Source organism: Spermophilus citellus, assembly GCF_964194105.1.
Source record: "Spermophilus citellus genome assembly, chromosome: 17".
Taxonomy (NCBI): domain Eukaryota; kingdom Metazoa; phylum Chordata; class Mammalia; order Rodentia; family Sciuridae; genus Spermophilus; species Spermophilus citellus.
In genome coordinates, this window is record NC_138199.1 from 46,590,505 (window position 1) to 46,607,788 (window position 17,284).

Consider the following 17,284-nt stretch of genomic DNA (forward strand, 5'->3'; position numbering starts at 1 on the left):
ATGAACTTTCTCAGCATTTTAGAAAGAGAATTTGAACATCATTGCCTATTTTTTTTTATGTGGGGAGGGTACTGGGGATTGAACTCAGGGACACTCAACCACTGAGCCACTTCCCCAATTCTATTTTGTATTTTATTTAGAGACAGGGTCTCACTGAGTTGCTTAGCACTTTGCTTTTATTGAGAATGGCTTTGAATTGGCGATGCTCCTGACTCAGCCTCTCAAGCTATTGGGAACACAGGCATGCACCACTGTGCCCAGAGAATATCATTGCCTATTAAAGATACAATTTAAGTGGACATCAATGAAAACACAACCTTGAGGTTAATCAAAATATATTTCAAAATTTCTTAAAATGGCAAGGCTGTTGTGAGAGAAAAATATAACACTTCTTTAGGAAAAAAAAGTAGTACCATTTTAGAAAAAAATAAAATAAAAGAACCAATTAAACTTATGGATATACACCAAAATAACTATCCACCTAATGGTGTTTTAAAACTGAGATTACTGATTTAATCTTTAATTTTTAGATTATTGATATAATATGTAACTTAGAAACTCAATATACTTATAAATGTACATGTGTTTGAGGAAAAATTTTACTCATAACAATTTTTGTTTGGAAATATTTTAAGTTTTCCAATATCCATTTGATGCAGTAAGTGAATATTTCATGAATTTGTACATTCATGAGTAAGGTGTATATGTGTTTGGTAGCTCTGAATCTCAAATGTGTCCCAGTGTGAATGACACATTACCATTCTTTTTCACAGTCACTAGAACTAGATATGGGAAGAAACCAGGATTTACCTGTGAAACAGAACCAAGTCCAGATACTTACTTATTTTCCATGTAATTCTGATAAAATTTGTACTTCTTGTAATTGTTTTTCATCCATTGTATCTGAGAACAGGTCATAGTCATAGAGTAGTTATACAGCAGTTATCATTGCATTACTAATGCCCACAACACTATCAGCACATACACACACGCACACTCATTCACACACACAATGAATATTTGTTAAATCATTCAACTAAATAAATAGACAACTAAATAAATGTGGGGCCTAAAACTCACTTATGGCTTTTTCTATTTTAGTAATCCATGAAGCATTTACTCATTCATGTTATTCAGAGCCAGAGCCCATAGACACACTTACGTGTTATAGGAAAATGACTATTGTCTAAATTACCATGAAGACATTGCCCAAATTAGATTGAGATTAATCACTGCCTTTGGTTCCAAAATCCTCAAATTATTTTTGCAAAGCCAATACATAGCTTATAAGCAAATGTCTTATGAGAAAGATCTTAAAATAAATATGAATTAAGGACTCACTAGAGGATTTAACATATTTTTAGCCTTGTCCTAAAATATAATTCACCCAAATCTTTCTTGTGGAAATATAAAGCGCCAAGACTATGCATGAGAAAAAGAACCAAATGTGAGATCTGTTATATGTATATATTTGTTTTACACACACACACACACACACACACACACACACAGAGACAAAATTATAATTTTCAGGAAAAAAAATCTAATGATACAAATTTAGAGACAAATAAAACTAAGAAACCAATTAAAATGATTAATGCATGCCAAAATAAATAGCCAGCTTTTGCTGCCTTAATATTCAGATTGATATAGTCTTTAATATATAGGTCAACTCCATAACATGTAATTTAGATATATGTACATATAATGTATATTTGTATGTGTGTGTGTGTGTGTGTGTGTGTGTGTGTGTGTGTGTGTGTATGTATGTACACACACTTTTTTTATTTTGGAAATATTGGAGGAAAAACAAAAGCAAATTACCCTTATACAAGAATGCAATTAGACACTGTATTCACATAGTCAATGAAATGAGATCCAAAAATTGAGGGTAAACAAATAATACAGTGCTTTCAATGCCAAAGGAGTAAGATTTTCTTTTTTAATGAGAAAAATGTTAAAAAACCAAATTATTGGTTCACATCTATTATCTCAGTGACTAGGAGGCCAAGGCAGGAGGATGGCGAGTTCAAAGCCTCAGCAACTTAGTAAGACTCTTACCAATCTAGCAAGACCCCGTCTCAAAATAAAAAAAAATGAAAGGGCTAGGGATGTAGCTCAGTGGTAAAGTGCCCCTGAATTCAATCCCAAGTATGATGAAAATTGAACATGCAAGAAAATTGTATCATGCAAAAAACCTATATCATATACTTTCAATACAGTGGATATAACACGTCTTTGTGACAAGATTTACCGGCAGTCTCTGTCCAAATGTAGTTTCCTGAATCTTCCAGCAGAATCTGATTCAGTGTGTTGAGGGAGACCAATACTCAAGGTACTGAGACATTTTCTGGGATGGGAAATTATTAGTACTACAGTGCAGATAAGTTACCCACTGTGCTGGGCTGTAGCTAGACAGGACCACTCTGAGACGACTCCTGATAATTTAGACACAGGATATATAAAAAACAATATAATATAAAGAGTAGGAGACAAATGAGTGAAGAGTAAAATACTTAGGTTTTTGTTTTATGTAAATATATATCTCCATTTAGCAACAGTGAAAAACATATATTTTAAAGGAAGAGATAATAAAAACCAGAGCTACTAGAAAACTAATAGGTAAAATAGATGGCAGATTCAGTTAAGGCAGTGGATTTAACAAACTGGGAAAGTATTCAGACATTGCCAAGGCAAAATTTTTGCTAGCATTGGAAACTGAACAGGTGGGGAGAGCCATGGATTATTATGTTTTATAGCTAGATGACAGAATTGAAAATTGATTTACTACACAAATTTTGAAGAAAAGGAGATGAGTAGTCTTGAGAAATGGTGGAAAATAAAGTTTTTTATTTGGGATTATGAGTAGTTTTAGAGGTAATGGAAATTCTGAAATGAGCCAAGGTCTTTGTTGAGATATTTGTAGGGAATCCTCCTTGGCATGAAAAGATGGCAAAACTGCTATATTTCTGGGATAATATTTCTTGGGGGAAGATGTGCTACTTATTGCTGAGGGCCATTGCCAAGTAGGAATGACACATCGAAATTTCCTTGCCAGCGTACCCCATGTTAAACGGACTTGCCTTGGAATTTCGCTGTTGACATTGCATGTGTGTTTGAGAAAGGTGACCCTGCTCAAGGACAAGGGTGGATCCAGGATTAGGGTGTATCCTGCAGGTTTGAGGAAGTATCCCGCTCCTTGGGTTTAGGGCGTTCCTGGTTTAAGACAAGTTTAAGGCGTTCCCAGTTTAAGACAATATGGGTTTTAGGGAAGTTCCAGGTTGAAGATTATTGCTGCTGGGAATAGGGCGTTCCTGCTGCTTGAGTTCCCTGGAGTTCTCCTGAGATTCAGAATGTATTTGGAAAAAAGCCTCCTGGAGTAGGTGAATTAGGCGGCAGCAGAACTGGGATTTCCCCAGAACGTGTGTAGAGGCCTGTGTGAGTTCGGGAATAAAGAATTGCTGTTTGAATCTACAAAGCTGTGAGTGGCTCGTGATCTTGTGCCCAGCCAAGACTGCGGCAACTTATAAATATTCCCCATTTATTTATAGTTGATTTATCAAAAGACCACATGTTTTCTTTCACAATCAATAATAAATATAAAACATTAAAAGACAATATTTTGCACACCATCTATTATTCATCAGGCAATTTGCATGCACTATGCCATTTAATCCTTATCAAAATACATGAAATTGATCATGCATATATCCTCAGGGCATACATTAAGGAACAAGCATCAAATAATTGGCCCAAGATTTATAGTAAATTTTAGATCAAGAACTTGAGCTCATGCCTTGCAGCTCTAGGGTATTTGATTTCATGATCTACACTTCATGTAAGCTCATCCTTGAAATGTGGTTCTTCACATTAAACCCAGGTGTACTTATGCATTATAATGAATCTCAAGCTTTAGAGACCAGAAGTATCTTTGTGGGAAAAAATATCAGTTTTCAGTTATAATGGAAAATGTTTGGATGGTCCAAAGATCCTACTAAAGACAATCAAATAACCATGACAGTTCATTTGAGAAGGGTTAGCCTTTCAATGAGTAGAGCTGAAACAACTGGACATCCATAAGCAGGAAGGGAGGGAGGAAGGAACTAGACTCAAACATTACACCCTTCACAAAAATTAACTTAAAATGAAACATAGTCCTAAAGGCAAAATTATAGACTACAAAAGCCCTAAACAGTAAATAAGAGAAAATCTAGGTGGCTTATTCTTGAAGCTGCTTTCTTAAATACAATACTAAAACACAATCTATGAAAGAAAAAAAATGAGAAATTGGGTTTCATTAAAATGAAAAAACATCTGCTTTATGAGAAGACACTGAGAATGAAGAAAAGCCACAAACAGGGAGAAAATATTTGCAAAAGAATGACCTGATGAAGGATTAGTGCCTAAAATACACAAGAACTCAAACAACCCAATTAAAATTGGGTGTAAGATTCAGACATCTCATCAAAGAAGATATACAGGCTGCAAGCAGAGGCAAAGGTACCTAATGTCCTTCATTACTAGAAAGTTGCAAGAATAAAGTACAATGAGAATCTACTACACACCTACTAGGATAGCAAAAATGCAGACATGGTTCTTGGTGAGGATGTGGGGAAAAAGGAATTCTCAGTCACAGCTGGAGAACAATGCCATTATCAGTTGGGGACAGTTTGTCAGCATCTTGCAAAATTCAGTGTCCTCATAACATGTGATCTAGCAATCGTCTCCAACTGTGTTGAAAACAATTTATTATATCCATACAAAAACTACACATGACTGTTTAAAGCAGTCTTATGGATAATTGCCAAAACTTAGAAGAAACCAAAATGTCCTTCAATGGATGAACAAATTCTGCTATATTATACACCAGACCATTATTCATTTGATGAATAATCAAATGGTTTCATCAAACCACAAGGAGACACTGACAAACCTTAAATGCTTATCTGTAAAGATTATACTGTATCATCTCTTATATATGATATTGTGAAAAAAAAAAGAAAACCATGGTGAAAAGATCAATGACTACTAGAGGCTGGTAGGAAGGGAGAGAAGGAGAGATGAATAGGTGAATCACAGTGGATTCACTGGTAGTGAAACTATGGGTAGGGTAGTGCAATGGTGTGTGAATACCAATACTCATTGATCAAAACCAGAAACTTCTTAATGCGAAAAGTGAAACCTAGATAAGGACAGGCTTTCTCTAACACTAATATATCTATATTGGCTCCTTAATTGTAACAAATGTACTACACTGATGCAAAACATTAAGAGAAGAAACTGGGGTGGGAGGTACAAGGGAACTACATATTTTATACTTTCCTATTAATTATTTTATAAGCCTAAAACCACAGTAATAAACCCACAGTTTATTACACACACATACACACACACACACACACACACACACACACACACACAGAGAAACTTGTAAAGACATAATAGAGGACCCAAGACTGGCAAAATTTAAGAACAGAGTTTAAGACCCTATCAGGAAGAATTTGGGAGTACAAACAACCCTAAGTTATCAGTTGGGACAAGAGCCTCAGAGAGCTCCTCCTAATGTTCTGTATTTCCTGCATTCTGGATACTGTTTTGTGAAATTCATTTGGCTCTATACTAATTTTCTGTAATTTTATGTATGATATTATGCTTAAATAAAATTTTTATAATTTTTTTCTTATATATAAACCATGTAAGAAATTTAGGGTATTGGTTTGCTCTAGGGAGAAAAGGAATATCATAGAATGAGTATGAGGTTTTATATATACCTGTAATACCTACCAATTTTATCCAATCTCTACATGGCAAAAAAAAAAAAAAAAAAAAAAAAAAAAGACTTGTGCTAAATCTAAATAGACTAACAGGTCTTTTTAATTATTTTCTAGCTTGTGAAAGTTTAAAATAGTTCATAAATTCAATATATATAAACAAGTAATAAATAAAATGAAAGAATCTTGGAATATCTGTCACCCTGAGTGCTTGCTAAAACCATGATCCCTGACCTCAGCCTCAGAACCTATGTTCCCTATCATCAGGTCATCTCATTAAAACTAAGAATCTGCACTTCAGCACTTTCACTGAATTACACAAGTTTTAAATATATATTTTATAAAGTTTGTGCCCTCTAATCCATACTTTCAAATGAAGCAGGGCATCTGCTTCAGACAAATATTTTGATCAGCTGACCTTTAAGGATCACATCATATTCAGAAGTAATGCAATTATTTTATTTGTGGTGTGGGGAGAGGAGAGCAAGGGTTTACAGGGAGGCAAAGGCAAGAAGGGGTAGGTCATTCCTTAGAGACAGAGAGGTACCAAAGATGCAGATGCCCATGATGTCAAAAACAAACTGACCTTTTCTTCTGGAATGATCTACCTTGGGCAAGAACCTGGTTACTTAGAGAAAAAAAGGTGCTATACAAATGCAAATGATTGAATTACAAAATTGGCTGTTTCAACCATTGTTTTCTCTGTCTTTCCCTTCTGAGAGCACCATCAATGCAGGTCACATTATTGGACAGAGAAATGGAGGCGGAAAACTTAAACACCACTTCCCTGGGGGTAAGAAGTATACAACTCAGAATGCACAAAACCTCCACACTCTCCCCCACAGCTCACCCCAATCCCAGAACTCAGACACATCCCCACTCTTCAAAGTCACTTTTGTAGCATTGATTATTTGATTCTTCCCAGCTCTACTGATGTGGGTGTGAAAAGCAAGATAAGCAGGTTCCTTGGGACTCCTTACATTACTCTGATCATCTTTAATTTTGAAATTCCACAGTCAAGGTCCTTTTAAGTCTTAATCTGGAAAGCATTTTAAAATCATGCAGCCTGAACCTTACGCACAGTAGGCTTCCTTACAATTGTCCTGTCAATGTACAGTCTTATTACCTGCTATATCCACAGTGGGAACTTTCACCCACAAGCCTAAAATACCCCTATTGGTTATTTTTGGTCACATCCTTATCTTGGAGCACAGATCCCTGGATCAGATTTACATGATAAAAGAATAGATCCAGTCTGTTTTTTTTTTTTCTTCTTCTTCTTCTAATTGAGTCTGAAGTGAACCATGAGAGGGCAGTATATTCATAGCTAGCTTTAGAGAGCCAAGTCCAGCCCTGTAGAGAGGGTTAGGGAACTTATGATTCAAGGTTTCTCATTTCCCTACAAATGGAGAAATATCCATTTTTCATTTACACATTCTTGAATTTAGTCATTCAAGTATTCAATAAATATTTATTAAGCACATACTACATTTCAGTCATTGCAAAAAGTAAGGATGATACATCAGTGCACAAAACAGACAGGTCTCTTGCTCTTGTGGATTTCACAAACATCCACATAAAGTAATAATTGCATATATAATTACAAACTGGGATAATCTGCCCATGGCACATAATTAGAGGAAATGAGGAGAATTTAGATTTTATTCCAGCTCTTTCACTTGACATATTATGTGTAAAATACACAGAAGAATATCAATTTGAATAAATTTGTGTATAAAATTGCTTGTGTGTCCAGTAACAAAGGGGGTTATAGTGATAGGGAAAAAAAAATCCTTAGACTTGTTACATTTCACTGGGGGACATCAACCAATCTTTAACAAGAAAGCTCAAATGATGTCAAATTCATATATTAATAAGCACTCTCAAGAAAATTCAAGTAGGTCAAAGGAGAGAGATTTTGGTGGGAACTGCCTGTTTTATATAAAGGGATCAGAGAAGTTTTATTTCAGGAGGTAATTTTTTGTATATTTCGGGGGAGTGTATTCTAGGCAGATGGAATAGCAAAGGCCTCAGGCTGGTCTGAACTTGTGGCTTTGTGAAGGCCAAGGTGGCTACAATTAAGTGGGAAGAAAGGGCTGAGAAGGGATGGATTTAGAGGGTCAGGCAGAAAGGGCACAATGTGTGGCCTTAAAATCCACAGAAAGACATTCCATTCTTATTCCAAGTATAGTAGAAAATATTGTCAAATGTTGAGCTGCACAAAACGGTATCATCTCATCTGTGTAAACTCAACTCTCTGATTTCTCTGTGGCCCAGCAATGGAATCAGAGAACCAGGAGGTTTTCCTAACAAACAGGGCAAGAGAAGACAGAGACTTCATGGGAGGAGGCAAAGTGCAGGTAGGAAGATATGGTCACATTTGTGATCTATTTTTAGGACAAAGTCCACAGGAATTGCTGACGGATTAGACATGAAGGGTGTAAAGGAACGAGCAGATTCTTCAGTCTTCAGCTTGAATGAGTGTTTTATGTTATGATGCTATTTCCTGAGATGAGGGATTTCGCAGAAGTGCTGCATAAGCAATCATGAATTTTGTGGTGCACCCAAGCAATCCTATTTGCAGGTTCCCCCTTAAACCAACACCATTTCTTGCAAATGGGTCCATCCTCCTACTCAGGTACCTCACTACTCATAATCTTGCCCCATTTCTAGACGACATTCGTCCTTTTCAAGTAATTATTTCACATCTGTTCCCTTCTCAAACTTACAAGACCCTCTTTCCCATTCTTCAACCTCACCGATTATTTGCCTCATTTGTTGAGATATTAAAAGCAGTTGGAGAAAATAGTTTCACCTTTTTACTAATAAAGCTGTAAACTGACCTACTTTGTTCTAATGCTTTGAGACCTGTGTCTGATTTCAAAGAGAAGATGTCCCTTATCCTATTAAAAGACAATGCCTCCGCTGCTTCTCAAGATGGTTTCCACCTTGGACATTTCAAAGACTTTTTGAATAATCATCCATCTTTCCACAACCTCAAATTTTACCTCTTTATAGAAGTTGTTCAAATGAATCTGTAAACAATCTTGACTATCTTTTGGTTTAAAAGAGAGGTGGGTGGGGAATCCTCTTCTTAAAGTTTATGTTTGCTGACAACTGCTGTATTTTATCTTTTGTGACCTTCAGTGAAAAACTTTCTGAAAAAGTAGTCTGTAATTGCTGTCCCTATTCCCTCACTGTCAACTCTAGTCTACAACTCCAATTTGCCTTTTGTTGTGACCACTTAAACTGTTGTTGTCAAAGATTTCAGAAATCTTTCAGCCTATCACACTCTAGACCCATGGTTTTAAGGCTTTCAGCACTTCATCATTTTTAATGTTCATGCTATTTCCATCTTCTTTGAAATCACAGGCTCCTGATGTTTTTTCTTATCCCACTGGTCACCTCTTTTCAACTACTCCTTTGCTCCCTTGTGTTAGTATCCTAACTTGTGATTCTCCAAAGTCTTTGAGCTTGACCTGGCTTTCTTCTTTCTGTGTACACCAAAGAACTTATAAGTGATTCATCAATTAACATGACTTTATCATCAGGATGCCCAGGTCTCCAAACATTTTTTCTGTAGCTAGCTAAATTCCTTAACCTCAAGAATGATATACTCAGTTGTCAATCAAACTCTTTCCTTAAATGTACAACATATCCAAAATAGATCTCTCCTACCAGCCTTTCAACATCCCATCAAGTATGACCTATATCCAATAGTTGCTCAAATTAAAAAAAAACAGTGGGAACATCTTTGCTTTTTCTCCTCCTCCACCTTCCCCATCTAATTCCACGGCAATTTATGTGATGTATTTCCAATCTGTTCACTTCTCTTTGTTTCTACTGCTAAGACTCAGGTGGAAGCTGTTCTTATTTTCTACCTGGACTGCTGTGATATACAGTGTCTCTAAAAATCTCCTATGTTAATGCAGAAATGTTCAGAGGTAAAATGATTCCGAGAGTTCTCATCTAATCAGTGGATTGCTTCACTTGATGGATTATACTATAAAAAGATTACTGTACTGGATGGTAACTATGAGTAGGTTGGTGAAGTTGGGACCCTGAAGATAGGCCCTTGGTCATTTTCTCTTGTCCTTCTGGCTCTTCATTTTCTCTCTGTGCTTCTCAGCTGTCATAAGCTGAGCAAGTTTTCCCCTGCATGACCTTGGCCATGATGTTCTGTCTCACCTCGAGCACAGATCATGGGGTCAGCCAATCTGAACCTCTGAATCCATGAGCCAAAATATACATTATGTCCTCTAATTTCTTAGGTATTTTGGTCACAGACAAAAAGCTGACTAACACAGAAACTGGTAGCAAGAGTGAGGTCATGACTGTGGCTAATGTGACCATGTGGTTTAGAAGCCTTTGGAACTTGCAATGTTGTAAGCAGAGCTTAATAAGCAATTTCGATGGGAACTCAGAAGACTAGAAAGCTGATATGAAAATAGTCTTTACTGTCTCCATTCTTAAGATTTCAGAGGGGAACAGGGTATTTATACTATAGGCTATTCATATTATATTCTGGCAAAGAAGTTGTCTCTATTTTGTTGCCCAGGTCCCACAACTTTCTGTGAGGCTAAATTTAAAGGTGAAGAACCAATTCCAAAGAAAACTTTAACCCCACTCGGCATTCAGGTGATGACATGGGTTTTGCTGGTAGCTTTTAGTCAAGTTTACTGTGATAATCAGAAGCAGAATCCAGAGTGGAAGGATTTTAAAACTTTCACCTTGGCCAGAGAAGCACATATGAAATTGGGGTCAAGGAAGACTTGGTTGTTGAAGAGATTACCACCATTTCAGAGAAGATTAGTGATTTGTACAGAGATAATAGGAAAAATGACTTGAGGACGTCTCTAGAATTGGCAAGACCATAACCACTGCAGGCTCCAGAGTATAGATGTGAAAATTCATTTGATAGATTTGGGGATACCCTGCTCATGTAGAGGTGCCTAGAAAGCTATATCTCCAGGACGTTTCACCATACTATGCTCAGCCACTAGGCACTAAGAGAGCACTGCAGCTGTGATCCAAGGGGGCCTGGCTAATTCTTGAGTTCACAGCTCATCACCATGTGCCCCAGGATATGAAAATGGAGCTAAAGAACTTCTTTTCCCAGCCGGATTTTGAACTTGCTTTTTTCCCATCCCTTCTTTCTAAGACCTTATCCCTCCATCTTAGATTAGAAATGTTTATTCTGTGCCATTGTATATTGGATATAGGTAACTTGCTTTTGATCTTTACAGGGAATCATAGCCAAAGGTTAGAATTAAATCTCCAGAGGAGACTTTGGACTTGGACTTTTGGGCAATACTGGAACTATTAAAATATGTGTACTCTTGGAGATAGACTGAATGCATTTTGCATTGTGAAATGGACATATGGTTTTGGAGGCTGTTGTGGTTTGCATATGCCGTGTCCCTCAAAATCTCCTATGTTAATGCAGGAATGTTCAGAGATTAAATGAGCAGTAACTTCATCAGTGAATGAAACCACTTTGATGGATTAATAATTTTAAAAGACTACCATACTGGGTGGTAATTGTTGGCAGAGGAAGTAAGTCACTGGGGGCATACACTTGGGGAATATATTTTGTCCCCTAACTCCTTCTCTACATCTCAGCTGCCATGACCTGTGTAATTTTTCTACTCTAAGCCCTTGTGACTTGATGTTCTGCCTCACTTATGGCCCAGAGCAATGGAATCTGTCATCCATGAACTGAATTTCTGAAACCACAAGTCAAAATATACTTTTCCTTGTCTAAGTTGTTCTTCTGTGGGATTCTGGTCACAGAGATAAAAAGCCAGCTAACATATGGCCTACAGTGTTTGCCTCTAGAGTATTTTCCTCTTAGTGTTTCCCAATCTACTGTTCCTGTAGCAATCTATTATTGTTTCCATGTATAAATCAAATCTCATATACTGCTTAAGACCTCTTATCTTCCCATTCTATCTGGACTTACAGAATCAAGATATGCACTCTTTGACAATTGTTCATAATTTCATCTATTTCATATGAGCAATACGAACAGGATGCTAAAATAGCGTTTCCTTATGTGCACTTTGCCTCAACATCTTGGTTACTAAGCTACTATATTCTCAACTTGTGCTGTGACTATGCAAACCATATTTCTGCTTTACTAGCTGGCTCCCAGTCTGACAGTGCCAACACGAGGTGAAGGAGCAATGGAAAACTGAAAGAGGGAGGAAGACAAGTTCTTTCTGTTTGCTTATAATTTGTGTCAGTGTTATCTTGCTGAAACTTCTTTTCTCTGGCAGTGGCAATTGGTTTTGTTTTCCAGGGTTTATTCGTGTTCCCTGAATCAGCCTTATGATGCTCATCAGAGATTCTAGTACCAACCACACAGTGCTCTTCCCTCAAAAATCATATCTCCATCTTTTTGTGGCCCTTCTTCCAGATCTTGAACTTATTTTAATCCTATTTTGGTTATGACTATTGTAGGCATCATAGCTGCCTTCTGCTGTGACTATTTCTGTGATAATACAGAAATTAAATTTTGCTTATTTACTCTTCTACCACATGATTAACCAATATCAAAATTAATTCACAATTATTAAGATAACCAGAATAGTATCTTTTCCTGATTGGAACTTTGACTATTTAGAGCAATATGGCTCAGTAGTTTTTTTTTTTTTTCGTAGCATGAACCATCCCCATTCCTTCAGTGGGTGTATTTCCCCCAGGTCTTCATATCTGTCTCTTCATGAAATTGAAGTCCCAGATGGAATATCACTGCCTACAATAGGGTGTCTCTGATGACAAAATTGACAATCTCTCACAACTTCCTGCCAGCCATATTAGTTTATGTCCTTTTTTATGTCCTTTATTGACCTTACAAATTTCTAAAATTATGTATATTTTATATATGTATATATTCTGTATGTATGCATATTATATAACATGTATATAATACACATATTTTAGACACATAATTATGTATATTATTTTATATACTTACATTTTGGTTCTCCATTAATAAAATGTAAGCAGCATAAGTACATTTCTGTCTCCTAACACTGTGCCTAGGACTCAGTAATTAATCAAAAAACATTGTTTGGTGAATAAGTGAGTGTAAATTCTGAACAATGTGTTATGACTAAGAGCATTGGTTTATAAAAGATGATCAGTTGGGTGTTTCTTTATTAAATAGGAGCCCTTACATTGGGTTTAAAAAATAAATAAATTATTTTATCATGAAGCTGACCACAAAATTAAAGGAAATAGAATAAGACAGAAGACACAGCTATATTTCCTCTTTATAAAGAGGAATATAAAATCTTATCAACCTGAAGAAAGGCAAAAAGAAATTGGATATTTTCATTTAACAAACATTTAGGTAGTACTAACAAAATGTTGGCTACATCCTAAGTACTTAGATTTATAAAACATTTATATTTGATCATTTTTAATAATTTCCATCTCCCTGCCTAGTTCTCATTTCTACTCATTCATTATGTCCATTTTCCCTTTAAATCTGAGAGCATTTAAAATAGTTGAATTAAAGACTTGGTTCATGGATATTATCACCTATATCACCTCTATGTGTATATTGACTTTTTCTTTGTGATTATAAATATTCTTTTTTATTCTGAAGTGTAGTAGTTTTTATTGTATGCTTGATGCATTGATACTGTGTTATAAAGATTCTAGATTTTGTTGTCTTATAATGAAATATATTATGCTTTGTGTTTGAAAGCACTTAAGTTCCTTGTGAATCTGCTTGATCCTTCCAAGTGTTGGTATCAGTCCTCGTCAAGTTGACTTTCTGGTAGTATTTATTCTGAAGGTATTCCTGAGAGCTAAGTTTATTTCCTTTAGGAGTAAATGGTTGAGAATACAAGTGTAGTATACAGTGGGTAATATTTTACTAGATTTGGTAAAGATCTTTGCTACATAAGAAAAAAAGTGATACTTAAAACTTTTTTGTGTGTTTATGATACTGAGGATTGAACTCAGGAGAACTCTACAACTGAGCTACATCTCCAGTTCTCTTATTTTTGAGACAGAGTCTTGTTAAGCTGCCCAGGCTAGTCTCAAATGTGTAATCCTCCTGCTTTAGCCTCCCAAATTGCTGGGATCATAGATGCGCACAACTTTGCCAGGTGTTGAAAAACATCTGAAAAAATAAATGACATCACTTGAAGAGCATTTAGACTCAGGGAAAAAGAAGAGACACATCTTGCTCCTTCCTTTTACTTTCCCAGTATTAGAAAGGTGTGTGAAAAGCAATGCCCACAACTAACACCATTTCCCACAGTATCTATGTTAGAAGGACCAAGTGATTTATAGTGCCTAATACTTACTATTTTATTGACAAAACAAAGCAATATTATTTCTTGCTCATAGAACAGAGCCTAGAGGTTAGCAGGTTTTTGCTACAAAGAATGATGCCCCGTAGTGTCCTCAGGAATCCAGGCTGACATGGATTCCTTTATCCTATATCGTGTGTATTGGAATATTAAGCCCAGATGAAGTAAAAGGAACCATTTTTGCCTCACACAAATACAATTATGGGAAACAAAGATTTTCAGATATTGTTTGTCAGGTACAACAGAACAATGACTTCTGATATATTTAAAAAAAATCCATAATTATTGCCCCAAATTACTTTCAGAGAGAGTTGGCAAGTCCAGGAAGTGGGAATACTGGTTATTTTACATAGTTGAAAGAAAAGGAGCCAGAAATCTGAGGAAGTTAAAACAGCGAGGGTTTTCAGAGAATACCAGAAAGCAGAGCACAATGCAGTGGGGTTTTGGATTCCTGCCTCCCCAAATCCGCACCACTGACTAGTCCATGTGCGCAGGAAATGTAACTGGGGCAGGGAAAGAACCATATGAAGCAGAGGGCATGATTCTCAGAGCATGCAAATGGCCAGTCACTGTCTGTCCTCATAGCCCACAAGTTCTTAAGTCAAATATTCTCAGTTCAAGAACTCCTTTTAAACTGAATCAGAAATAATCAGACCCACTTCTTGGTTATACTATGCAAGAAGCATTTTGTTATCTTTTTAAATTCTTAGAGTCAGTCATTCCCTGTAGCTAGAAAGTTTTCAATTTACAGATTAAAAATCTGGGGCCCAGGATGAACAATTTGCTAAAACTATAAATGTAGAAAGTTCCCACAAATAGTTTTTAACTCATGATTTTGAAATCTAGGTTCTAGAAACAGGGAAACACATGGTTTTTGCATATATATAATTGTTGTTGTTGTTGTTTTCCCCCCTAGTGAGAAAATCAGACTGCTAATGGGCAATAACTATCGTCCTTTTTTTCTGCTTAAGTTTTAATGTTTAATTTCTGCTGAAATTTTCCATGTAATATGAAAAATTGAAGAGTGTCCATAGGACATCTGGACCAAGTACACTTTAAATAAAAGTCTTTCTTACAATTCATAGGAAATGAGAGAGTATTGAATATATAATTGCAGACATGGAGTCACACACAATCAATGAGAAGCATTAAATTGTAATTATAGTACTTTATATTACCAGCCAAGAATTGTGTTGGTAATTTCCCTCAAACTAATATATACAAGAAGCTTTTTGGTATTTAGTCAGTGGGAGTGGAAAGATCATCATCAAAGATAATAGCTTTGAGTCAATAGACTTAAAAAAATCCTATTTTAAACATTATATAAATACAGTTTAACCACCAAGTATCTTGCATGTTGACTCAGTCCATTGTCTCACTAAAACACTATTTGAAATAATGTAAGTTTACTTAAAAAGTCCCTCCCATAAATTTAGGAAATGTTATTGATTTTCTTACCTGGAAAATAATGTTTATCTGAACAGCTTACAGGGAAGAAAAGGGCAATATTTTGAAAATGACCTCATCCTCATTTTGAATTACAACTCTCATATTACTTTTAAAAATAGAAGAAAATGTATGTTCATTGAGACATAGGCACATATTTATTTAGTGCCTACTATGTGTTGGGCACAATGCAAAACCTTGGGGATATCTAAATGAAATAAGGCTTATTTTCTTACTTTTTTAGGTTTCTTAGTATGGTTAGGGAGGCAGAAAGACAAAGCACAAGAGACCTGAGATAAAATGCAATCAGGTGAACACAGGTGTATTCCAAGGGGTCATGAGATATAATTTCTTTGCCCCACAGAGACATGACCCATGTTTCTCCATTCTCCTTATATTCATGGAAAACTGAACTTTAGAGAGTCATCTGTGGGAGTCAGGAGCAAGAAATGGAAGGGAAGACACTATTGCCCTTAATGTCTTTGGTCTCCCAGGCTCCTTCCTGCTGAGTAGATGCAGACTGTCCATGCTAAGGCATCCCCTATGCTGCTGCTCTCCAGTGGACTCTAACAGTTTGTGGTCTCTTTAGGTCTCAGGTTAGTGAAAATAACCCTCTAAAAGGAGTGTTGAGCATTGCAATAACTTTTTAATTTCCCTAAATCCCATCCACACCATTGTAAATGGTTGTTTGATTAAAATCTTAACCACTGAGTATCAGTGTGCTATTTCTTACTGAAATCCTAATAAGGTAGATATGTCCAAAGTCCCAAGGGCAAATAACTGAGGCTCATAAATGAGTGAGGACCCAGCACATTCTGGAGGGTCAAAGATATCTAAAACTCATCCAGAGTCTATCCAAGAAGAAATTCTATGCAAGGTCAACTGTATACAATTTCACAACCTGTTGGGGGAAAGAGGCAACTGATAAAAATTAGACAGTGGGAGTTTTATTTCCAGTTACTAATAGTGTATGTGAAACCTAAAGAATCAGACTTCCACTATCTTGTTATAAGAAACAAATATAAATCTGAAAGAAAACTTCATTATAAATATTTTAGCAGCATCTTCCAATTGCTTTTCCAAACTAAAATCATCGCCAAGATGAGAATTGCATAATTGTTGAAATAAGGAGATTCTTAACTCTGAATGCTGTGTATTAGGTTAAAAAAAAACCTTATTTGTCCTTTTCAAAGACTTTCCTATGTTTTTTCCATTAAAGAGATTACTGGTATTACTTTATTGACAGGAGGTCTAAAATGACTTAAGAGACATCATTTAAAATACAATATATCAAATTTTGAATTTCAGGAAAGAAATATTCTAAAACGGCAAGAACAGGGAAAGCTATCTTTTATATGCTAGATATTCATTAATATGGATTAAATAATAGACAGATTAGGCAATCAATGGGGCTGCACCATATGACACATGCTCCTAAGGCTAAACAGGGGGTCAAGAGAACTGGCTGTTACAACTAGCTACAGAAGGGAATTAATTTAGGACCATTGTAGGACAGGGTACAGATAGTAATGATGCTAATTCCAGAGATAGTCCTAACTGACATATTCAGGTATACGGAACACATCTGGAATCAGTTTATATTAAGGGGCAAAATAGATGAAAAAGTACTAGTCAGAGGTCATGAGGACTGGGTCCAATCCAGGAAAAGGGATTATTCTCTTGGGCAGTACATGAGCTACCCTGGCTGAGGCCAAAAGAGAGCTGAATAAGACAGAT